Raw genomic sequence first — 27,360 nt, 5'->3', positions numbered from 1 at the left:
AAGAAAAATTTTTGGATCTTAATTCAGAATTCTGTAGCTTAAGATACAAATAATTTAGTAACAGTGACTCAAGTAGACAGTTTTGAAGGATCATATGAGTAAATAGTGGAAACACATATGAATAATTAACTAGCACGGGTTACATTAAAATGGATCATGAGGCCAAGGCCAATTTGGGTCATGTGGGCCACACGGGCATGTGGGCCTACACGGGCGAACATCATGAGCTTGTAGGCCCATTTTCACTGTTTGACTGATAAGGTTGCACAAGTCCAGTCGACTGTGAACCTACTGTAGGGTCGGTAAGCTTACCTAAACCCCTAATTGACTGAAATAATTGTATGACTGATATGATTAAGCCTGATGATGTCCCACTAATTTGATACTGTATGCCCTGTTTACATGCATGATATTATCTTATAGCATGTCATATATGTATATTGCATTGCATTAGGTTGGGGGATTATAATGTTCAGAGGAAGTTTACTGAAAGGCCTCGAGCCTAATTTACTGGCAACTCAGCTGCAAACTACTGTCTAGTGCCGCATTCAGTACTACTTGGAGTAGGTATAAGTGAATTGATAATATCCTCACATGGAGTGTAGGGTTGGACGGAGATGATGTGCAGAGGCTGGATGGGTAGGATTTTTGTGACTGCATATTTGTTACTGCTACTGATACTGTGATGGGCTAAAGCCCTTCTGCATGACTGTTTTTGTACTGAGATGGGCTAAGACCCAAATTGGACTGATACTGAAAAGGGTTTAAGCCCAAACTGTAATTATCCGTTTACTGTATATTCATTTGTATGGGGATTACACACTGAGTTTACGTAAACTCACCCCTTTTGTTTAATTTGTACAGGTAATCCCCAGATTTAGGCAGATCGGTGCGGCGGAGGACTCAGTGGTGGCCACATGACTTCTTTTACACTGTTTATTACCTATTTATGATTTTACTTTTATTTGGAAGTATTTTGCTGTAATTATGGCCTTAATGGATTTTGGTTTAAATTTGGTTTTTATACGATTTTATGATTTAAATCTGCTAGTGTTAGGTAAAACTCGAGTTTTTAAATGAAATTAATGTTTTATCAAAAATACCACGAATACGCAAACTATTTAAAGCTTCCACAATAAGAAAACATTTTGAAATTGAATAACGATTTGTAAATGAATAATGTTTTGGAAATGAACGACACGATTTGAAATTAACATAAGATAATGAAAAAAAATGGTTAAATAGAAAAGGGGATTTAGCAACGACATATTTTTCGAAAAGCACTACCTTGTGACATCGTCAGATTCAGCCATAACATCTAGGCCGGGTCTGGGGTGTTACAGTAATCATTACTATTTATGTTAATGATCTAAATATTATTGGAACTCTTGAATAGCTTCAAAATGAAGTAAATAATTTAAAGAAAAAATTTGAGATGAAAGATCTTAGAAAAACAAAGTTTTTGTTTTGGTCTGTAGATCAAGCATTTAAAAGATGAAATTCATGTCCATCAATCAACTTATATAGAAAAGATCTTAAAGAAATTTTACATGGATAAAGCACATCTATTGAGTACCCCGATGGTTGTACGATCGTTAGATGTGAATAAAGATCAATTTCGTCCTTGCGAGAATGATGATGAGTTTCTTAGCCCTAAAGTATCATATCTAAGTACCATAAGAGCATTGATGTATCTTGCAAACAACAAAAAACCTGATATAACTTTTGATGTAAACTTCTTAGCAAGATTTAGTTCTTCTCCAACACGTAGACATTGGAATGGAATTAAACATGTATTTAGATATCTTAGAGGGACCATTGATATGGGGTTATTTTATTCAAATGATTCAAAATCCTTATTAGTCGACTATGCTGATGCTGGATATTTATCGAATTCACATAAAGGTCAATCTCCAACGGTATATTTATTTACATGTAGAGGTATCGTCATATCATGGCGTGTAGTTGTTGCCTTTTCAAATCTGCTGAAATAATTGTAATGCATGAGGCAAGCCAAGAGTGTGTTTGGCTAAGGTTATTAACCCAACATATCCAGAAGATATGCAATTTGTCTTTACAGGAAAATATGTCAACTATTTTATACAAAGGTAATGCAACATGTACAGCTCAATTGAAGGGTGGTTACATCAAAGGTGACAGAACAAAACATATTTCACTAAAATTATTCTTCACTTATGATTTTGAGAAGAAATGTGACATATAAGTTCAACAAATTCGTTCTAGTGATAATTTAGTAGATCCTTTTACTAAGGCATTGCCAACTTCAATGTTTGAAAGACCACTGCACAAAATTAGAATGCGTCAACTGAAAGATGTAATGTGATATTGTCATTAGGGAGAGTCAAAAACACGTTGCACTCTTTTCTTTTAACTAAGGTTTTGTCCCATTAGGTTTTCCTAGTAAAGGTTTTTAACGAGGCAACTTGTAATAATAGATTATGTATTCTTTTTCCTTTATTAGGTTTTTATCTCATATGGTTTTTCCTAATAAAGGTTTTAATGAGACACATTTTTATTTAAAAGACATCCAAGGGGAAGTGTTGTAAATACATTAATAATGGATGTCTATAACCCCTTTAAACCCTTATTAAAGTAATGAGATAAAACCCCCTAGTTCATTTATGACCATGAGAGTAAATTAGATGTTTCAATTAAAAAATTAAAAAGGCTTCATTTACATATACTTCATTGAATGTAAATGAGCTTATAAATAAAGTCCCTTGAAGTGAAAGTGGAATAAGAGAAAATTCTCTGTTGATTTGATATATTATTTATTTAAGTGTTCTTTTATTTGATTATTTTATAATAATATATAAATATTGCATATATTATTAATTATTATATTATAATAACAAAAGTAATCTAAACGGGTTTTTAACTTTCACGTTTCTTTTCAAATAAATATAATAATATATTATTAATAATAAATAAAAATAAAAATAATTATTTAATTAATAGTGTTTTAAATAAAATATAAAATAAATAATATTATTATCAGATTTTGGATTCATATTAAAATTATATTTATTATTATAAATTGTTATCAGATTTTGGATTCATATTAAAATTATATTTATTATTATAAATTGGTTATCATTTGATTATTATTATTGTTATATACAAGTTAAAATTAAGATTTAGCATTATAAATACTATTTTCAATCAAGATAATCACAAGATATATAGTTTTTAGTATTATTTGAATGTTTTGTTTTCATCATAAAAAATTTGTTTGATTTTCATTACTATTTGATATAGTTAGTTTTTATCATGATTTATTATTTGATATTTATTAATACTTTTATTATTTAATATTAACAGTTTTTTTTTTTGTGTGTGTGGGTGTAAAATTGAATGAAGGGACGGAAGTCATAATGCAGTTGATTGCTTTAAAAATTAAATAACCTAACAAACAAGAATCGCTTATGATGGAGAGAATGATAATTGAAGATCAAGATTGAGAACAAAAACATGTCATTGTAATATTTTTAATATTTTTAAATTAATCTTTATTATAATTGTTTTGAGGAAGTTGAATATTTTAATTTGTCTTAATATAATTTTTTTTATAATTTTGAATTGTTAATAAATTTATTACTTTTTATTTAATTACATTTTAATTTTTTTTAACTTAATTATGGTTTTACATTGAATTTAAAAATGTTAATCACCTTACCACCACCTCTCTTTTTCTTGCCAAGGAAGAATCTAATCCAACCAACAATAATGATTTTGTTTTAAAGCTGACGCACTAAATTTGATCTAAAGTCGGTCCATTCCCAAACCAAAATTTAACCAAAAAGTTAAAAGTTCATTAATTGAGTATTTTCCGGCTAAGTTAAAGGCTTGTCAACCTTAAACCCAGTGGTGGAGCCAAGGGATCGCAGGGACTTCCACCGAAATAGAAAATTTTTTATTTAGGTCCTTTATAATTTTATAAAATTTTAAATTAATAATGATAAAATTATATTTTGATCCTTAAAAATGATAAAAATTTAATTTAATTCTTTAAAAATTATAAAAATATAGGCTATTAAAATTATGAAAAATACATTTTTACTATTAAAAAATATACAATTTAATTCTGCTCTCAAAAAAATTTCTAACTCCGCCACTGCCTAAACCTAAAAGTCATCTTTCATATAAAATTAACCATTAAATCTCATTAATTAATATAAAAGTTTGTATATATATAAATTTAAAGTACACCAATTTTTATGGGTCCACTTTGGGTTTTTTCCACATTCATCCAAACCTAATATATATATATATATACACACAAGTAATGTTAGAACACAAAAAAGGAAATTACAGTTTTTGTTAGTATAATTCTCTTCTTGCCAAAGATGACACATGTGATGGAAATCCTTAACCAATTTGTTAAACGTATTTAATTCAGAATTTTCTAAACATAATTAATTATCAATAATTATTAAATAAATGTTAACGTTATTAATCATGAGATTAAGCATTAATTTATGATCTCATATTGACATAAATGAGAATAGATTGTCCTTATTCAGACTAAAAAAATTAGGATATGATTTTGTTGGAAATAAAATATTCTAAAATATATTTTATATTTTACCTTCTAAAAATTATTTAAGTTAAATTAAAATATCTAATTATTAATTTAATTAAAAATTTCAATCTGAATAAAAACAAATCTAAAAATTTTCTTTTAATTTTTAGTTTTTTTTCCAAAAAGGCTCAAAAAGCAAAGGCATTTTAAACCAAAAATATATATATATATATATTTAATTTTTATTGATGCGCTGGATCAATGGTGGAGCGAAGGATGAGAATGAGTGATTTTATTTTTAAGGAGCAGAAAGCCAGAAACAGAGGGGAAGCGGATCCCCATTTCCGTGTTACTATTGAATGTATTAGAAACCTATTTTAACACTGCTCAAATCAGTGTTAATTCAATTACATGTATTATCACATCAAATACCACATTTTTAAATTAAACAATTTTAATAAAATATATTTGTCTTATCGATTAAGTCTTAACTCAATTGGTTTGAGTATTGTTGTCAATACAGGATTATGTGGGTTCGAGCGTGCTGAAGTGTATTATCCTTTTATTTATGAGTTGGAGAATATGTAAAAAAAACATATATGATGAAAACTTATAATAAAATTGTTCAATATATTTATATATTTGTCTTAATATTTGAATAAAAACAATTATTTTTTTTGGTAGTACAATACGGAGAACATTTTTTCAGCCCCACTTAAAAATATATTAGAAATGAACCGATAATGGTTTTTATCTTTTATTCAACAATTTAATACCCCACTTTTAACTTATTTGGTTTTATTAAAATATATTAGTCTAATTATGATTTATTCTTTTTTGGTCAATTACAATAACATGTTAAAGTCGGAATAACCAATACAATTAGCACGATTTGAACCTAAGCCACACCTAGAACGCTAAACACCTTTAAACATCAAGTCATTACATGAGTTTAATCTAATTATGATTTTTTTTCTTTGTAGAGTGAAAAATTACATTATTAAAAATTAAGAATTTTAAATTAGGGAAATCGAATTTCAAATCACATCATATTAATTTGATACAATATTGTCTGCAATTGAATTTAAGCAATGCGTCTAAACATGGTAAAAAATACATTAATTATTAAAGTAATATATGTTGAATTAAATTTTTTAAAAGGTATTAGTAAAAAAACTTTAATTAAGATGTAATTATGGTAAAATACCATATTTTCATTAACATTTTCTATGAGATTTTTTTTTTGGTGAAAAGAAATGATACTCAAACTAGTTACAAAAATTAACTTGTCCCCCCAAGCGGGGAGACCTCATACAAACACACATCATATTAACTATGGTGAGCAAGTTTAACTAGCCTATCCGCATCTTGGTTTCCCTATCTAGAGATGTGACGAATATGCTAGTGACTAAAGTACTCCAACAATTGATGAATTCTTTGAACCAATGCAAAATTAGAACCTTTAGGCGTCTTCTCTTGAATAGCTTGTACCCCCTCAAGATTATCAAATATGAATAAAACTCTATCATAACCTCGGTCAAATAAGAGAGCCAATCCATCTCAAATGCCCCACAGTTCAACATCAAAAACAGAGCAAATACCCAAATATCTATTGTAGCCGAGAATCCATGAGAATTTGTTATTCCCCCTGCCGCAGCAAAACTTCCATCATTCTAAACGGATCCATCCGTATACAAGCACACCCAGTTACCATCAACGGGCAACCATAAATTTGAATCTTGGGAATTAATCGCAGAGTTTCTATTGAGAGAAATATATTGCTTAGCCAACTATACGATACCTTAATAATGTCATTTCCATTCTAGGTAGCATGCTGAAAAATGAAAAGGCTGTGGTTCTTCCAAAGGCACCATGTGATAACCTCGAAAAGATTTTGCCACTTCAAGTCTCCCAAGTGCAACTTCTGTTGGTTTTGCAAGTTTAAAACTAGTTAATCTTGCAAATTATTGACGTAGAACCTGATATGCCACTCAACATGAATTAAACGATCCCAAATACTTTTAGCAGCAGTACAATCCTTAAGAACATGAAGAATATCCTCAGAAATGTGGCCACAAACATGAAGAATACCACTACGAACTATTTCCTCCTTGGTGCGTAACCGATGCTTGAATACAAGCCAAATGAAGAACTTAACCCTTTGGGGACCTTGAAATTTTAATGGAATGTTCCACATTGGTTCTTTCGGATTCCACAAATCTTCCCTAAGTTTCCTATATGCACTCTTAAGCGAAAAAAACTAATCTCGTTACCCCCAAATGATCTTATCAATCCTAGTTGATGAATAATGAGGGGGAATCCCTACAATCCTTTAGATTACCTCTTCAGGTAACTAAATTCGAAAAAGGTCAAGGTTCCACCTACCAACGCTTAGAACCATATCACTCAGCAGACAATCCATGTTGAGAGAAGAAAGACTTGGAATTAAGTTTGCCAACACCCCCACATTTGGAATCCATCACCTACTGACCAAATTAAATTTACTTTAATAAGTGGCCATGTCTTGGCTAGGGCTTTCCACAAAATGGAACATTTTCCTTGCGATATCGTTTCTGACATTCCACTTGGAGTTCCATACTTAGTCTTAAGGACCTAGACCCAAAGACTTTTAGAATTTGTTGCAATCTGGAAACCCAATTTCATCATGAAAGAAGTGTTGTGGTCTTGTAGCTTCTGAAGGCCTAATCCACTATGCTCCCTTGGTTGGCAAACAGTGTCCCAATTAACTAGAGCCAGTTTCCTTCCCCCACTAGAAGTACCCCAAATGAACTGTCTAACCATATGCTCAATTTCCTTGCAGAGCCTTTTAGGAATCATCATTGACTACATGAAGTAACTAGGAATCTGATGTGGAAACCCGGATCTAAACACAAGAGAAACACAAATTGGAAATAAAACGAGAATAAATAAATTAGTTAATTAATAATAATAATAATAAGAAAAAAATAGATTTGCCCTATGGAACCCTTGGTTAACTTGTAACCAAAAACACCAATGATTGAGCGGCTCCCTACGAAACCCCTAGAAGAAGAACCTCTAGAAACACCGATGAACGGGAAAGAAATTTGAATATTTGTAACTCCGAAATACCCTCGAAAGTAACAAACTCCAAACTAAATAGCAAGAGAAGAATCACTCTACTCTCAAAAATTTGCCTCACACAAATTTGGAAGAAAACAAATACTCTCTTTTTATTCAACCTCCCCCAATGTGTAGAAAGCAAGCCTATTTATAGGCAAAATACAAGAGTAATTGAACCCTAATAAAACTCTTTAAAATTATCTAAGAAAATAAATAAATAATAACCTAACCAATAAAATTACTTAACTCATAAGTGATGTGTCCCAACCAATGAGAATTAAGTAAATAATAATAATAAGATACATAAAAGATTAATCCACCAATTTATGGGCTTGCACTATTCCAAGATTGGTCCAGTGAATTGCATTCCCATATTTGTCAACGTCACGAACATGATGAATTAAATTTGTAGCAACAAAGTCTTGGACAAAAGTATTCATCTTTGATTTTAATTGTCGTGCCTTGCTTCGAGTGATTGGACCACTAGGAAAAACAACCTCTTGAGTGTCACCTCCTTGGCTCGTATCATTCTCCCCCTCTACAAGAAGATTCGTCCTCAAATTTGAACCTACATCAAATTCAAAAGGAGAAAGATCAGAAACATTGAAAGTAGCACTAACACTATACTCACCAGGAAGATCAATGCGATAAGCATTGTCATTTATTTTCTCGAGTACTTGGAATGGTCTATCTCTTCGTGCATCAAGTTTATTCTTTCTCTTAGAAGGAAATCGTTCCTTCCTCATATGCACCCATACCCAATCTCCAGGTTCAAACAAGACTTGCTTTCGCCCTTTATTAGCTCGATGTGCATTGGACTCATTCTTTTTCTCAATGGCTTTACGAGCCTTCTCATGGATCTCTTTCACTAAATCAGCTTTCCTTTCACCATCTAAATTAGCAATCTCATTCAAAGGTAAAGGAAGCAAATCTAAAACAGTAAGTGGATTAAAGCCATATACAATCTCAAAAGGAGTAAAACATGTGGAAGAATGAACAGAACGATTATAAGCAAACTTAACATAGGGTATCCATTCTTCCCAAGATTTAACATTCTTACCTATTATGGCTCTAAGCAAAGATCCCAAAACTCGATTTGACCATCAGTTTGAAGGTGGCATGTAGTAAAGTAAAGTAGTTTAATACCTAACTTACCTCATAACACCTTCCAAAAGTGACTAAGAAATTTTGCATCTCTATCGGAAACGATAGTCCTTGGGATTCCATGTAATCTCACAACTTCACGGAAAAATAGATCGGCAACATGGGTTGCATCATCAGTCTTATGGCATGGAATGAAATGAGCCATTTTAGAAAATCGATCCACAACCACAAAGATGCTATCTCGTCTACGCTTTGTCCTTGGTAAACCTATTACAAAATCCATTGAAATGTCAGTCCAAGGTGAACTAGGAACAGGAAGAGGAGTATATAGACCATGAGGCATCACAGTGGATTTAGCTTGTTTACAAGTAATGCAAGTAGAGAAAATTTTCTCAACAAGTTTTCACATGTTAGGCCAATAAAAATGCTCATGTAAAACATCATAAGTCTTAGTGACTCCAAAATGACCCATAAAACCACCACTATGAGCCTCTTGAACCAAAAATTCTCGCATTGAACACTTTGGTAAACATAGTCTATTATTTTGAAAAAGATAGCCATCATGCTTATAAAATTTGTGAAATGCACCATGTTCACATGCGTCATAAATGCTTGCAAAATCAGAATCAGTGGCATATAAATCTTTGAGATACTCAAAACCTAATAACTTAGTATGCAAAGTACTAAGTAAAGTGTACCACCTTGATAGAGCATCAGCCACAATATTATCTTTACATTTCTTATACCTTATAACATAAGGAAAAGATTCAATGAATTCAACCCACCTCGCATGTCGCTTGTTCAACTTACTTTGTCCCTTTAAGTGCTTAAGTGATTCATGGTCAGTGTGAATCACAAACTCCTTTGGTAAAAGGTAATGTTGCCAAACTTCTAATGCCCTTACCAAGGCACACAACTCTTTATCATAGGTCAAATAGTTCAAATGTGCTCCACCAAGTTTCTCACTAAAGTAGGCTAGTGGTTTACTATCTTGCATGAGGACGGCACCTATACCTACACCAGAAGCCTCACATTCAATCTCAAAGGTCTTTTCAAAATTAGGTAAAACAAGAATAGGAGCATTACACAATTTATCTTTAAGTTCATTAAATGCTAATTCTTGCTTATCTGTCCAATAAAAAGATACATCATTTTTAATAAGTGCAGTCAAAGGCGAAGCAATTGTGGAAAAGTTACGAACAAACCTACGGTAGAAACCGGATAACCCAAGGAAAGACCTTACCTCAGAAGCAGTTTTAGGGATAGGTCATTCTTTAATTGCCTTTACCTTCTCCTCATCCACATGGATTCCTGTAGAACTTATGACAAAACCCAAAAAAACAAGCTTATCCATACAAAATGTGCATTTTCCAAGATTAGCAAAGAGTCGTTCATGCCTTAACACATCCAATACTAATTTAACATGCCCAACATGATCATTCAAAGTTTTGCTATAAATCAGTATGTCATCAAAATACACAACGACAAATTTTCCTAAAAAAGGTCTAAGTATGTGGTTCATTAATCTCATGAATGTGCTAGGAGCATTAGTTAAGCCAAATGGCATGACTAACCACTCATACAGGCCATACTTAGTCTTAAAAGCAGTTTTCCATTCATCACCTTGTTTCATTCTTATTTGATGGTAACCACTTTTTAAGTCAATTTTAGAGAAAATACATGCACCATTAAGCTCATCCAACATATCATCTAATCGAGGAATTGGATATCGATACTTTATCGTAATCTTGTTGACAGAATGACAATCAATACACATTCTCCAAGAACTATCTTTTTTGGGACAAGAAGTACAGGGACCGCACAAGGGCTTAGACTCTCACGAATCAACCCTTTCTCTAAGAGATCTTCAACTTGCCTTTGCAACTCCTTAGTTTCTTCAGGATTGCTTTGATAGACTGGTCTATTCAGAATACTCAAACCAGGCACAAAGTCAATTTGATGTTCAATCCCTCGTAAAGGAGGTAATCCCTTAGGCATTTCAGAAGGAAATACATCCTCAAAATCCAGAAAATGATCAACAAAATAACTAGGCAAATGTGTATTAGGGTTAGTCAAAACAAAGTTTTCCCTAAACCTAATAATTACAAATGTTTGTTTTGTACAAAGAGCAAATTTGATATCTCGAAACCTAACGAATAAACTCACTCTCTCATCTCGTGACTTGTGTGTGCAATCACTCACCAATGTTGGGCCTTTAAGTTGGCTTTTAACACTAAGGGTCTCTTTACTCTCAGCCTTTTTCAATGATTTTACCTTACTTCCCTTACCCATCTCACTAGCAAGTTTGAGTTGATCATTGTAGACTTCTTGAGGAGGAAGTGGAGCCAAAGTAAACTTCTTTCCAAGGAACACAAAGGTATATTGGTTAAGGAAACCATCATGATTTACTCGTCGATCAAACTGCCATAGCCGTCCAAGTAATATGTGCCCAGCTTGCATTGGAACAACATCACACAAAACTTTATCAGAGTATCTTCCAGTGGAAAATGAAACTAAGCATTGTTTAGATACTTTTACCTCTCCACTATCATTCAGCCATTGCAAGCGGTATGGCCTTGGATGCTTCACACAAGGTAGGCCAAGTTTCTCAACAAGGGAAGAACTCACCACATTGGTGCAACTTCCACTATCGATGATCAATGAACTAGGTTGTCCACCAATCAAACATCTCGTGTGGAAAATGTTATCTCTTTGTTCGCACCATTCCTCTTTAAACTGGACATTTAAAGCCCTTCGAGCAACAAGTGCTTTCTCACCATACTCCAAGTATTCTTCATACTCATCATGAGTATACACATCATCAGCATCTTCTAAAGGAGGCATCTCATCTTCGTTATCAGACTCAAAATCAACCTCGCCATCTTTTCGAATCACCAATGACTTTTTATTAGGCATTCTCGAGCATAGTGACCCCTTCCTTGGCATTTGAAGCAGGTAATATCTTTTGGCTGCTTAATGGCACTAGGAGAAGTAGAAGAAGAAGATGGAGCTCGATTAGTAGAAGTAGAACCTTTAAATGAATTAGGCATACCTCTATCTTTGGAGTAAGTTCTAGGCTCATTTGGCTTGAACCGTGCATCTCTCCCATTCCACAATCTATCATCTTGTTTTTGCCAATTTCCTCTCCAAGCAGGATTAGAAACTGAACTAGCACCCCTCGTTGTCCCTTTCTTTCGTAATTGCTTTTCAATGGTGAGTGCGGTTTGAAGCATCTCATCAACATCCATGTAGTGTTGTAACTCAACTGGATTTGCAATCTCAGGCTTTAGGCCAGCAAGGAATCTAGCCATAGTCACCTCAGCCTCTTCAACAAGATTGGCTCTAATTTGAATAGTCTCCATCTCTTTGTAGTAGTCATCCACAGATCTATCTCCTTGAACAAGATGTTGGAATCTTTGCTGGAGTTCTCGATAATAGTATGGTGGAACAAACCGTTTTCGCAAGATACGCTTCATTTCAACCCAAGTAGTAACAGGTTGTTCTCTATAAAGAATCCTGCTTTTACATAATTGATTCCACCATGTTAGTGTATAATCAATGAAATCAGCGACAGCGTATGTTACATTTTTCTCATCAGAGTAATTGTAACAAGCAAAGACTGCTTCCATCTTTTCCTCCCAATCAAGGTAAGCATCAGGATCATTCTTCCCTGAGAAAGAAGGAAATTTTGGTTTGGGGGTGTCATTGTTTCGTTCAAACCTTTCTCTAGGTACATACTCGGACTCAAAGTCATCATCAAAAACATGGTCCTCCCTTCATTTAAAAGTTCGATCTCGCGAATTTGATCGACTTATAAAGGCTTCGTTCAACTTCTTGTAATTACCAGCAATGTCTCTCTCTTGAGTTGTAAGTTTTGTATCAAGATACTCCCTTTGCTCTTGTAACATTTGGGTCATGCGATGTTCGAATTGAGTTTGCAACTTTTTCATCTCTTTTTGTAACAACTCGACCAAAGGATTGTTCTCTCTTTTTTGCTCATCCTCTTCATTTTTACTAGTTTGGGATCTAGTGAGCGGCATGGTATCTGTGAAAGATCAAACAAACAGGAACAAGAAAGAAAAATAATAATAATCTCACTTGTTAGCTCTCAAAAGAATAACTCTCTGAATGATTCAAAACTTTTAAATATGTTTGGAGAGGGTTACTAATCAAGATCAAATAACGGAGGTGCAAACTTCAAAGAAACAATGAAGACCCTAATTGCTCTAAGAGACCAATAAACTTGACGAGGAAATTTGTAATGGAGGCTACATGGATGAAGGAATTGTGCGTGCCTTTAATATCTACTAACACAAGAAGAAACAAAGTGTTAGAAAGCGTAAGAGAAACAAAAAAAACATAGACCTGCAACGATCCCTAACTCTAGAGTCAAAGAAAAGCTTTAATAAGAAGAAAACTTAAGAAAACTCTACCCAAATTTAAAAAAAACAAAAATCGGAAACGTTTGGTGTCTTAAGATTTTCAAAAATTGAAGCTTTAATTATACTTGAGTCAAGAAAAGAAGAAGGAAAAGAAATTCAATTTTGGGAAAAATAAAAATAAAAATAATAACAATAATAGGAAAAGAAGAAACCTACATATGAAAGGTAGGCAACTTTTTTTTTGCGGTTTTTTTGCGCTGTTTGCTTCTTCTTCTTTTTTTGCTGTTTGTTTTTAGCTTCAAAAATAACACCGAATGGCCTGAAACTGATACCAACTGATGCAGAAACCCGAATCTAGACACAAGAGAAACACAAATTAGAAATAAAACGAGAATAAATAAAATTAGTTAATTAATAATAATAAGAAGAAGAAAAAAAAATAGATTTGCCCTATTGAACCCTTGGTTAACTTGTAACCAAAAACGCCAATGATTGAGCGGCTCCCTACGAAACCCCTAGAAAAAGAACCTCTAGAAACACCGGTGAACGGGAAAGAAATTTGAATATTTGTAACTCCGAAATACCCTCGAAAGTAACAAACTCCAAACTAAATAGCAAGAGAAGAATCACTCTACTCTCAAAAATTTTCCTCACACAAATTTGGAAGAAAACAAATACTCTGTTTTTATTCGACCTCCCCCCAATGTGTAGAAAGCAAGCCTATTTATAGGCAAAATACAAGAGTAATTGAACCCTAATAAAACTCTTTAAAATTATCTAAGAAAATAAATAAATAATAACCTAACCAATAAAATTACTTAACTCATAAGTGATGTGTCCCAACCAATGAGAATTAAGTAAATAATAATAATAACAATAAGATACATAAAAGATTAATCCACCAATTTATGGGCTTGCACTATTCCAAGATTGGTCCAGTGAATTGTATTCCCGTATTTGTCAACGTCACGAACATGATGAAACAAAGTCTTGGACAAAAGCATTCATCTTTGATTTTAATTGTCGTGTCTTGCTTCGAATGATTGGACCACTAGGAAAAACAACCCCTTGAGTGTCGCCTCCTTGGCTCGTATCAGAATCGACATTAGAACTGACTAAGCTAAAGTAGCCCTCCTAGTTAACGCTAACATCCTGGCATTTTAGCTTTGCAATCAGCTATGAACATTATCAACGACAAATCGCAGAGTGCTGGCAATTACTCTATTATGAAAGAAAGGAACTCCTAAATATTTTTCTAAATTCTGAACTCTCTGAAACCCAAGGATGTTACAAAGATTCTCTGCTAATGCATCATCAACTCCTTTCGAGAAACAAACATTAGTCTTATAAGCATTGATTTTATGACCAAAATACTCACAGAAGATGTTGAGCACTCCTTTCAGAATTCTAGCTTGGCCCTCCTCAACTTTACAAAAGATAATTAGATCATCTGCAAAAAAAAAAAAGGTGAGAAAGAGGGGGACCAGACTAAGATAAACGAATGGAGCCCAATGTCCAGAATTGATCTCCGAGAGAATATTTTTAACAAAGTTTTCTACAATAGTAGCAATTTCATCCTGAATTTCAAGATTTTAATTTGGAGTTAATTCTTTTCAGAATGAAAATATTGAAATTCAGGATGAAAATGCAGATGTGACATAAAACTATTAAAAAATGGATACAAATGACGTGGCATCACTGTTTCATACAATCCTTTCCCGTAAAAAAATTAAATCCAAATTAAAATCCTGATTCAGGATGAAATTACTGATATAGCATAAAACTATTGGAAAATGATAATATCTCTGTTTCATACAATCTTTTTCCTATACACAAAATTCGCGAATAGAATTAAGTGGCATAGTTTAAATATCATCATTTGACACTATATAATTAAGCATATTATTGGAAAAGAAACTACAAATTCGCATAAATATTGGTGCTTTAATATACAAGTCAAAATTATTTAAGTAAATTAACATAAACATAAATATTTTGAATTCATATTTATGTTAATTATATGATTGTGAAGATTAAATTAAGGAATTGTATTTTAATTTTTAACTTTTTTTTTTGTAAAGAAATAAATCTAATCATATATATTATATATTACAATGTTCTAAATAAATAAGTGTTCTAAGTTATAATCTTTTGACAAGTGACACCCTTCATTTAAAACACTTATTTTTATTTTAGATAAATTACTATTTTACTCCTTACCTTTTTAAATCATATTAGATTTTCATTTTTTTCCAATCAAATTAAACTACAATAATGTAAAAATACTTAAATCATAAAAACCATATATTTAAGTAATGGTTTATTTTTTTGTTATTTAAAATTTAATTTTTTATAACTTTTAATTAAAATTTATATAATATATTTAATACACTTTACTTACTATATTCACATTGTAATGGAATTGAATAAAAGACAAGAATCACTTGATTGAGGTTATCAATTTGAACTTAAATGTGTGGAATAGAAGTAGATAACATATACATGAGGTATCCTACAGGGAAGTTGAAGTGTTGTGAGAAACTACTAATCAAGGAGATGAGGATGAACTTTCAAAAACACAAGGGACCTAAGTCGAAAATAACTCAAAAACCTTAAAAAAAACCAGTTTTCCTTTCACGTGAATGATAAAAAATGGGCAGCAACTTTCCCCCATTTCCACTAAAATTAATTATTAAACGTTGAATTTATTTTATATTTTTTCACCACATTTATTTTACATTTAGAATTTATTTTTTCCTTATAACTTCTTCAGTTTAACATGCTAATGTTACACTAAATTATACAAAATATAAAGACGATAATATATTTTAAAATATTACGTCATTCTAATTTATATAAGCATGCATTTTCAAGCTAATTAATTATTAGTTTTTATAAAAACAGATTTATGATAATTTTTTGAAATAACTATTTAGAGTATAAATTGAAGATATAAAATAGCGCCATCATTAGTTTTTTTTTTAATTCTAATTTTTCAATTATTTTGATAACTATCAACAATTAATTCAAATTTATTTTAAATATTATTATTTGTTCTTAATTTATTTTTACAACAATACCAACTACCATAAATTTAAAATGTAAACATTTTATTTATGAGTAAATGTTTAAGGATAGAAAATTACAAATCAAGAGTCTACTCCATAGCACATCTTCATCTGCTTCCTAGCACATCTGGTTTTTTTCTGTCTTTTTTTTTTCTTTGGGGTTTAGTGGCAGTTTTATCAATTTTCTAGGTTGTGACTTATGTGGTTTAGCTTCGCTGGTGAATCTGGGTGGTCATGAAAACGGGGATGGAAAATTTACGTATTTCGAAAGAGGTGGACGATGTTATTCAGATTGAAGGCGTTTCGACTAATGCCAAGGATTTATATGATCTCTGTTTAGTGGGTTGTTTGTCACAACAAGTGTTATGCATTTTCCTGTTATGTAAACTACTTTAGCGAATCTTTGGCATTCTTTGGGGGGTATTCAAATTTTGGATCTAGGAAAGAGGCACTGTTTAGTGGGTTCCTCTTTCATTTTTTCCATCGGGTGAACATTGAACGAGTGGTGAAGAGGCTCCGTGGGCTTTTAATAATCATCTGTTGGTGTTTCAATGTCTACAGGGCAAGGAAGATCCGATGCTTGTGTCGTTGGTTTATTTCTTTTTTGGGGTGCAAGTTCATGATTTGCCACCAATGTTGTTTTCAAAAGCAGTGGCAAGACAATTAGAGAACTTTACTGGTCTATTTAAAGAGTATAACGCAAAACAGGTCAGTGGTGGATACACTTCTTATTTGTGAATGTGGGTGAGGATCGATATTCGAACTCCTTTGAAGTGTCGGAAGCAGATCCAATCATCTTATGGTAATTCTATGTATGTCGGATCCCGATATGAGAAATTGACAATATTTTATTTTTTATGTGGTTGTTTGGCGCACAGGGATAGTTTCTATCATATACGACTAACAAGGGAGGTCAATGAATCTGATATGGAGTGGGATTTGTCTTTATGGGCAGTTGGTAGGAGGGCGACTGTAGTGGAAAGTGTCTAGTTGCGGAATGAAAATGATGGTGGATTGTTGGGGAAAAGGGTTCCTCATCCATGATAGGTAGTGGTATTCTTTGGGTTCCTCTTCCGACTTCTACTCTAGGCCCAATTAATCCAATATTGGGGATCAATTTGGAGGGGGCTATTTCTAGTGAGAAGGAGAGTTCTATGGGTATAGGTGGCTTACTTCCAATGGTGCATGATTCTTAAGATAACTCACTTGATGGATTTGATAGTAAGAAGCGACAACATATAATTGGTTCATCTGGTCATGTTTCTGAGAATTCAGTTTCAACAGGGGTTAGCGATGAACAAATTTTGGCTTGTCAAAACACTGTATCAACGACCACTAATGGGCAGGTCAACCGGCAGCATGAAAATTCTAAGTTGGAATGTTCGTGGGTTGGGAGTCCATGGGCTATGTGGAAACTTCAGCATATGCTAAAACTATATAATCCCTATATCGTCCTCCTTATGGAGACAAAGTTGGATCGTGTTCGTATGGAATCTATTTAGAGAAATGGTGAGTTTTATCATGGTATAAAAGTTGTGGCTGATGGCACAATGAGGGTTATGTTTGGGTTGGTGCTCAAATGTTTTAGTAGATATGTAAAGTTTTTTCTCAATTTCATATCAATGTCGAGGTTCAGAATACTATTGGGGTGATGGGATAGAGGTTCACGGGGTTCTATAGCTCTCTTAATATGTAGTTTAGGGTTGAGGCTTGGGGCATTTTACGATTTTTGGGTAATGATCAGAATCTTCTTTAGCTGGTTTGTGGGGATTTTAATAAAATCTTATTTTATTTTAAGAAGAAGGGTGGAGTGTTATGGGATGACCGACGTATGGAGGAGTTTCGCCATGAATTGTTAGATTGTTATTTGGAAGATTTAGGTTATGAAAGGCTGTAGTTCACCTGAGAATGGGGCAATTTTGTGGAGAATAATATTAGACAATGGTTGGATAGAGGGGTTGCTAAACCGATGTGGTAGGATAGTTTCTCTGCTTTTTTTTAAAGTATTTTCCGCATTCAATTTTAGACCATTTCCCTTTGTTGATTGATATGAAGCGCCCATTGCTACGGAGAATGTGAATGTTTCAGTTTGAAGCCTGGTGGGTGTTAGAGGAGTCTTGTAAGAGGAAAATCTGCCAGCTTTAGGATAAAGGTGTGGGATTTCTTCCACAACATTTGGGAACGCTATGCCACGACTTAAAAGTGTGGGCTACTGGTTTACGTGGTGTTAGGGTGGAGGATGCAGAGTTTGCACAAACAGGTCATGGATCTAAACATGGTGGATAGGGACGATGAAAATTTGATGGAGCTTTTGGGTGCAAAACTAGATCTGAATTTGGAGATTGACAAAACTGAGCTATTTTGGAAATAATGAGCCCGTGCTAATTGACTTAAATTGGGGATCGAAATACGAGTTTTCCCATAGGTTTGTTACTCATAAGAGATGGGTTAATAAAGTGAGCGAGCTTATTGAAAATTATGGGAGTTTGGTTCGAGATAGTGAATGGCTATTTGATGTTGCAAATGATTATTTTATGGATTTGTTTACTTCCCAAAGGCAAAGGGATTCGAGCCATATTTTGGAGGGGGTTCATTCTTGTATTACTAACGAGATGAATACTTCTCTCACGGCTCACTTTATGCATGATGAAATTTACACAACTTTACAAGCAATGGCTCCGACGAAGGCTTCGAGTCCTAATGGGCTCCTTGCTTTGTTTTACTAGAAGTATTAGCATATTGTGGGACATGATATTGGTGCATATTGTCTTGGTATTTTGAATGATAAGTTGTCCCTAACTAATATTAATAAAACTCATATTGTTTTTACTCCTAAGATAACGAACATTGTGAGAATGCAACAATTCCGTCCTATTACCCTTTATGTTATTTTCTAGAAAATCATTTCAAAAGTTGTGGTTAATAGATTCCAGAAAGTGTTACATTTGTGTGTGGATGAGGCCCAGGGTGCTTTTGTTCCTGGTCGTTTAATTACGGGTAATATTCTCTTGGTGTATGAAATCCTTAATGTGTATCTTTGGAAAAAAAAGAGGACAGAAAGGGCACTTCACTTTGAAGTTCGATATGAGCAAGACCTACGATTAAGCAGAGTGAGGTTTTTTGGAACCTATGCAGCTCCAAATAGGGTTTTCCCATCGTTGGGTGGATCTTATTGTACATTTTATTAGTAAAGTCTCCTACTCCGTAGTTTTGAATGGTGGTAAGGTGGGTCGGTGGTTTTCTCCGAGGAAAAGGCTTCAACAGGGTGATCCTCTCAGCTCGTATCTTTTCTTTATCTGTTGTGTAGGGTTGTCCTCCCTTATGCGATTGTCGCTTCGAGATAATTTGGTTAGGGGAGCAACTATCAGTAAGAGGGTCCTCAGATTTCATACTTATTGTTCGCGGATGATTAAATACTTTTTAGAGAAGCTACGGTTGGGGACTTTGGTGCTAAAGCATATCTTGGAAGAATACGGGCAAGCCTCGGGGTAATGTGTTAATTTTGATAAGTTATTTATTTCCTTTAACTCCAATGTCAAGTAGTCTCTTATAGTTCTGATATCCTATTGTTTAGGGCTCTAGATTTCTACGGAGCCTGAGAGGTATTTGGGTCTGCCCAATTTTTTCGGGCATAACAAGAAGAGGTCTTTTCAAAGTATGAAGGATCGTATGCAGAGTCGGATTGAGAGCTGATGTGTCAGGCTTCTATCTCTTGGTGGTAAGGAGGTTTTTATTAAAATTGGTTTGTAGTTTATTCCTACTTTTGGGATGTTGTGTTTTTGGTTACCAGTTCGCTTTTGTTCAGATTTGGAGCACCTTATTAGTCGATTTTAGTGGGAAAAACATGGGGGTTATAGGGGAATTCATTGGTACATATTATCTGTAATTTGTGACTCGAAAGACAATAGGAGACTTAGGTTTCAGGAAGTTAGCTCAATTCAATATCGCGCTTTTGGCTAAACAAGGTTGGTGTCTGTTAAAACATCTCCACTCGTTGGTGGCGCGTGCACTTAAAGCTAAGTATTATCCATGAGGTGATTTCATGAGCGTGGCTTTAGGAGCTTACCTTTCTTACTTTTGGAAAGTATCTAGGTGACGAAGGGGTTGCTTAACTCAGGGATGAGTTAGCGAGTGGGTATGGGCTCCAACATTTGAATATGGGATGATGTTTGAATCTTGGGCCTACCTGGATGAACATTACAGGATATGGAGATTATTTCGTCACATTTGTATGTCTTAGATTTGATTAATCATCAGACTAGACAGTGGGATGTCCAGGTACTCACTACTATTTTGGGGAGTGACATTGCAGACTAGATGCATTGTATTCCTCTTGCTTGAGACTTGTATGACGATGTCTTGGTTGGAGGCATAGAGGCTTCTGAAGAGTTCATTGTTTGAAGTGGTTACCGATTGCTCAGTACTTCGGGATCTTCTGGGACTCACGACATTTATAGACCTTTTTACAACAAAATATGGAATTTAAAACTGCCTAAGAAAATTAAAATTATAATTTGGCTATTTTTTAACAACTTTATTCCTAGTTTTTCTAATATATAAAATCGGAGGCTGTGCTCGAATACTTTGTGCCCTCGATGTTTGGTGGCTATTGAACCCCTCAAACGTATCTTTCATGACTACCTATCTGTGAGTGGAATTTGGATTGACCTACACATCACATGGCCTAGTGAGTTACCAGATACTTGCTTACAAGACTAGTTATTTTATATTCTGCAAGTGTACCCTACTGACATTTTTAAGAAGGTTGTGTGTGTTCTCTAGTTTCTTTGGCATGCGAGGAATCGCAAAGTTCACGAAAGTGTTATTATATATATTCAAGTTCTAATATACAAGGTCAAGTCTTATCTATTGGATTTGGATGCGATACAAGAGAAATTACCTGGTCGTTTGATTGGGGCTGAGCATTGGAGGCCTCCGGAGAACTGCTGTCTAAAAATCAATTTTAACGCGATGTACCATGTTCATTAACGGGCATCCTGTGCAGGGATAGTCATTAGAGATAATCAGGGTATTGTACTTGGTTCGAAAACTGATATGAACATGCACATACCTTCACCTTTTACAGCGGAGGCCCTTGCATGCCTCCAAGCTATCACCTTAGGTCTGGATCTAGGCTTTCGCTATGTGATTATTGAAGGCGATTCCCTAACTGTGATTCAGAAGGTTCTTTCTCCTCTGCATGATAACTCAACCATTAGTGCATATATCCGGAATATTAAGGAGAAGGCTGGTTTTTTTCGCCGCTGCTCTTTTACACTTTTGCTTCGTGTTGGGAACACAATTTCTCATTTGTTGGCTAGAGAGGGTTTGAGAGGGGGAGTACTACTTACCTGTGTGAGAGAGTGCTTGATTTTGTGCTTCTTGCAATGAAAAGTGATCGCCGGACTTTAGGGGTGTGAGAAGATTAGGGGTAACCTAAAGGGTATTGAATGGATGCATTCACTACACCAAAACAGGCTTTTAACGGCGTTTTGAGTGGCGTTTGGATAAAAAAACGCCGCTAAAGATCGAGCATTAGCAGCGCTTTTTGGAAAACGCCGCTAAAGATCGAGATTTAGCGGCGCTTTATAGAAAACGCCGCTAAAAATAAGCATTAGCAGCGTCTTTAATAAAGCGCCGCAAAAAATCTAAGCCTAACGACACCTTTTTTGAGCTTTCGGGGATTTAGCGGCGTTTTTAGGAAAGCGCCGCTAATGCCCAAGGCTTTAGCGGCATTTTTGGGAAAGCGCCGCTAATAATGCTCAGGGATTTAAAATAATTTAAAATATTTGTTAAAAATGGAAAAATTAAAATACTATTATTTAAAATAATTTTAAAGTTTTTTGGGTACATTACTAATTTTTTAATTTATATGTTAAATAATTTCTTATAAAATCATAAAAGAGATAGTGTTAATTTTAAAATATTGAATTAATTATCACTAAATAATTTCTTATATAATCGTAAAAGAGATAGTATTAATTTTAAAATATTGAATTAATTATCACTATAGTTTAGGGTTTTCGGTTTAGGGTATATGGTTTAAATAGGTTTAGGTGTAACCATTTTAAGGTTTATGGATTTTGGGTTTAGGTCTTTGGTTTAGGGTATATGCATGGTTTAGATAGGTTTAGGTGTTGCCATTTTAAGGTTTATGGATTATGGGTTTAGGGATTATGGGTTATGATTTATGGTTTAAAGGTTGGGGTTTAAGGTTTAGAGGTTATGTGTTAAGGGTTTATGATTTTAGGGTTTTAGGGTTTAAATTTATGGTTTAGGGTTTAGATTAACTAGTGTTTTTTAATTTATATATTAATTAATTTCTTATATAATAGTAAAAGAGATAATATTAATTTGGTTCTTCAAAATCGTGTGAAGATTTGGTTCTTCAAAATTGATATAAGTTATATCCAAGGATATCCCCATCTTATCCCTTCCCGGTTCAGTATTTTTAGTGCTCGGTTCATTTTTTTATCTGGTTCAGTTTTTTACGTGTTTTGCCTTGTCCCCGCCATGATCATCAAGTAAGAATTGATTGAATAGATTAAACTTTGCAAAGGTTTTAAAATATCGAATTAATTAGTGGGCCAAGCCAGACCAAGCTGTGCCAATGCCCAATTTAAAAACTTTTCCAACTTCAAGCTCGTTTTACCCGAATCACCCATTTCATTGTTTAAAAACAATAAAAATATTTTATATTTAAATTTAATTATTAAAAATAATGTCAATATAACTTGTTAATATTTTTATTATTTTAAATGGTAAAACTGGCTAAGTTCGGCTAGCCTAAGATTAAAAAATATAAATCTAAGCCTAACCATATTTTGGACTAGGTAGGTTGTATGGGTAGTGAACATTTTTAATTATCATTTAAAGAGTAAATAACATATATTTTTCTAAATTTTGAAAGGTTTTATATTTTTCGTGATTTAAAATTTTAAAATCAACTTTAAAAGATTTTAAATTTTTTTAGAAATTTTAAAAAGATTTTAAACTTTTATTTTATAATATTTATGTACTTTCAAAGAAAAGACCAAATTAATAAAAATTACAAACATTAAAGACTACAAAATTATTTTACCATTTTTTAATAAGGTGCCTTAAAAATGTTGCATTGATTATATATAATAATATTATAATTTTCCTCAAAATATATAAAATAATATTATATATTTTATCATTTTATTCAAAATAAAATGATTTTTTGCGGAGTTTTATTAAAACGCCACAAAAAAATAAGCAAATCAAAATCCCGCTCAGTCCAAAAAATGAATTTTGGTTACCCGCTCGTTAGTCCCTCTTCTTCTCATCTCCGTCGTGCGCCCTAAATCCCCAAATAAAAGTTTGTCTTTCTTCAGCTGAAATCCCCCAAATTTCCCATTTCCTACAACACCAGTCAATAACACCAATCACACTTCTTTTTCCTTTTCATTTCACTGCACTGAATTCACTCACCATCGCTACTCCTTTTCTCTCGATCTGTTAGGGTTTTTGCGCTTTGTTTTCCCCCTTTCTTTTACATTGCCTTTACTAAGACGCCATTAGCTGTTCGCTGAAATAAAGAGATAAAAAAAAAGATTGAAGAAGGTGAAGAATCTCTGTTTCAATTTCTTTTTCTGTCTTTGCTTAAAAAAATTCTTTTTTCTTCTTCTTCTTTTTTTTTGTTCCAGATCTTCAACAGTAGGTAGTATATAGGTTTTCCTTTTGATGAATACAATAGTATTGCATACTGAACATCTGTTTCTCTTCTTTAGGTAGAGCAATTAGAGCAAGAAGTTGGTGAGCTTCGTAAGGCACTGTTTGAGAAGACTGAACAAGAAACTGCAATGCTTCAGGCACCATTTTCGCTTATGGCGTGACAAGTAGCGGGAAGACTCATACAATGCATGTAAGAAATAATTTGCTACTTCTTTTCCTTATCTTTGTATGTTCTACAGTGTAGGGTGGTGTCTCCTATTTTAATTTCATCTAAAGCTGTCATTTAATTTGCATTATAGAGAAAAAATGTTCGATTCTTTTGTTATTATACATTAATGAATAATTGGTTTATTGACTACTCTAAGCTTGTCAGATTGGGATGCAGTGAATAGGATTAATGATTATTTGTTTATATAGGAGCTAGAAGGGATTGTGTGTTGGTTATTTAACCTTATAAGTAAGTGCAACAAGGATTGGAATTATTTGCTCTTTAAACAAAATCTATTTAATTCTATATCTAAAGCTCAGAAGTAGCATTAATTTTTTAACTAAAGCAACAGTATCTCGATTTTTACCAATGTCATGTTAATTTGCTTCCACATTTGTGCCTAGGTCTTACTTACTTCTAGCTTTCCAAATTCCATTTTTGGAGAAATGTACTTGTTATTTAAGTTAAGTTAGTGCAGCAAGTGTCAAAATCATTCTTTAAGTCAAATCTATTTAATTTTTGCATTTTCCACTTGTGACAAGCTTAGAAGTAGCAGTATTTTTGAACTAAAGCAACAATTTCCTGCTCTTCTTCTACTAGAGTTTATAAATTTGATTTCCTTCACATTTGAGTCTAGCTACTTTATTAATCAAAAGTTCAATTACCTTGCAGCAGTAGGCTGAAAACATGTTCCTTGTTTGTTAATTCCTTTCTAGTATTTCCTATTGTTGTCTCATTATTTACAAGTCATTTTTTAATTTCAGAGCATTTATGTCTTCATATCATATCATAATTTGTTGTCATAACTTCTTTATTTAAACTTTACTTATTGTGTCTAACATTGTTAGATGTATATTTATTATGTCACTTTAATTAGTTCATTTCAATTTTCAAATGAAAAATATCTAAAAGATACATAAACTATGGATGACTAATGGAAATTCAAACATTTTTTAGGGTTGAAATCTAAATTTCCATTTTCCTCACCAGGGGCAGGAAAACTGGAAATAGGCATGGCAAATAGTGGATCTGAAGCAAATGATACTCAGGTTTTTCACTTATATAACATATATTGTTAGTTTGAAGTTCTTTTTGTCTTTACAAGCATTCATATCAGTAACGAGTCTAATTTGATGCTTGAATTTATATGTATAGGTGAAGCTTGTTTGGTATTATAATAATGCACTTGGAAGACCAGAGAAGAAGAAATTTATTGCTAGAGCCAAAGCGTAAAATTCAAAAATCCTAACCTTCAAACCATGTGTCATTATTTAGTTCACTTGCATAACATAATTTCTCTTTCTTTAAATTTTTTCAGATACCATGGTTCAACTTGGATATCAGCTAGTCTTTTAGGGTAAAAATGGTACTTATTTTTATTGGTAAAAAATGGTTTTACTTGATTGTTTAACAGATATATATAGATTTACCATTACAGACTTCCACCTCTGTATCAAAACTTCAACCTGCCACATCCATTTGTGTTGCACACTGATTGCCCTTATTACAGGCCTATATTGATAATAATGAACATGGCTTTACTAATGTAGCATTGTCAAATACCATGCAGGTACAAGCTGTTGTGAAAAAATACGACATACTTTTCATTGCAAACGAGGTATTTTTGCTAAATCTCGATCTCCGGCTCTTCATTTTGCTTGAAATATTTCCTATAACCATTTCCTCCGACACTCATGCTCAAGTCCAAGTAACATATGAGAGATGATTGAATGGTTTGTTCATAAGTGAGGTTTTATGCATTGCATTGTAGGTTATTTCTGCATTTGGAAGGCTTGGGATAATGTTTGGATATATGCCGATTGGAGTAGTCATGGTGAGCCCTCAAGTAATAGAAGTCGTTTATTCTCAAAGCAACAAGCTTGGTAAGTTAAAACCTGTATCCAACACTCATGAGTGTTGAGAAAATTGGTAACTCTCATTCTTGACTTTATTGAGCTCACCTTGAGGCTCTAAGTACCAACTATTTCTACTCATCCTTTAGCTTTCAAGTAACTGATGCACAAAAATTATATGGTTTCTGCATGCTCCAAATTCCTGAAAAAAGGTTGAGAACATTGGCAAGTAAATTTTTAGAGAAAGTTCTATGAAGTTTTTTATGGATTCTGTGGCGCAGACCCATATTTTTTATTTTGGCATATCATGTAATTGTTATACTAAGTAAAGTAAAAAGTAGACTGAAGCAGTTTACTATGAAGTTTTTAGAGAAAGTTCTATGAATTTTTAATCTATGCTTGCTTTCCCATGGATTTCCATTCCAACTAGCTTCGATACGGATCTCCTGCTTTCAGTTTCATGTGATCTCCTCACTGTTACTTGTAATTATCCTTTTTCCATCTTTTGATGAGTGATTTTGTTGCTGCTATTGTTGTTATTAGGCTTTGATAGCCAATGGCGTTGAAGCGGGGACTATCCAGTGTGGGCGTCCAAAGGAACAGAAGTTCTGGATCTCGTTTGCGTATCGTGATTCTTTTTTTCTTTTCAATTCTGACGCTCATTGCTTTGAGTTCATTACAAGATTTCCTTGATTAAATAAATGTATTATATTTTTTATTACCAAGATTTACATTAAGAAAATGCATTGTATGTTTTATTACCTTGCATATGTATTATTTATTTTAATTTTGATTCTAAATTTTTATTTTTACTTAAGAGTTTTAACTTTTGGATTTTAATTGTATTATTAATTTATTATTTTAAATTCTAAATTTAAATTCATTAATTTTTTATATTTAGTTTTAAAGTTAAAATTTTCGTAGAAAATTTAATTTAAATAATATTTTTTATTTATCCTTAAAACATAATATAATATTTATCATAGAAATAAATATTATTTAAAAAAAATTATTTTTTTAAAAGATATGTTTTTAGCAGCGTTTGTGTGAAAAGCGTCGTTAAAGGTCTGTTTTATAGCGGCGTTTGTGGGAAAAGCGCCGCTAAAGGTCTGCTCTATAGCGGCGTTTGTGGGAAAAGCGCCGCTAAAGGTTTGTTCTATAGCGGCGTTTGTGGGGAAAGCGCCGCTAAAGATCTTGAGCTATAGCGGCGTTTGTGAGAAAGCGCCGCTAAAGGTCCTGATCTATAGCGGTGTTTGTGGGGAAGCGCCGCTAAAGGTCCTGATCTATAGCGGCGTTTTTGGAAAAGCACCGCTAAAGGTCATGACCTATAGCGGCGTTTATAGAAATAAACGCCGCAAATGTTTGCGGCGTTAACAACAGCGGCATTTTTTGCGGCGCTTTT

At 33.3% G+C, this 27,360-nt stretch overlaps 1 long non-coding RNA gene across 3 annotated transcripts; it reads left to right on the top strand.

Moving 5' to 3' along the window:
• The first annotated feature begins 23,499 nt into the window (after positions 1–23,499).
• Positions 23,500–26,652, top strand: LOC107902977 (uncharacterized). 3 transcript variants are annotated; one of them, XR_005913431.1, is made up of 8 exons: positions 23,500–23,786; positions 23,954–24,087; positions 25,096–25,154; positions 25,261–25,334; positions 25,424–25,462; positions 25,676–25,723; positions 25,877–25,988; positions 26,502–26,652. It is a non-coding gene; the product is annotated as an uncharacterized lncRNA (long non-coding RNA). The 3 variants fall into 3 exon arrangements; XR_005913429.1 differs by having other exon boundaries at positions 25,424–25,471; XR_005913430.1 differs by lacking the exon at positions 25,424–25,462.
• Positions 26,653–27,360: the final 708 nt, after the last annotated feature.

Source organism: Gossypium hirsutum, chromosome D05, assembly GCF_007990345.1.
Source record: "Gossypium hirsutum isolate 1008001.06 chromosome D05, Gossypium_hirsutum_v2.1, whole genome shotgun sequence".
Taxonomy (NCBI): domain Eukaryota; kingdom Viridiplantae; phylum Streptophyta; class Magnoliopsida; order Malvales; family Malvaceae; genus Gossypium; species Gossypium hirsutum.
The sequence above is the reverse complement of the archived record's forward strand: the minus strand, read 5'-3'. Positions and strand labels throughout refer to the sequence as shown.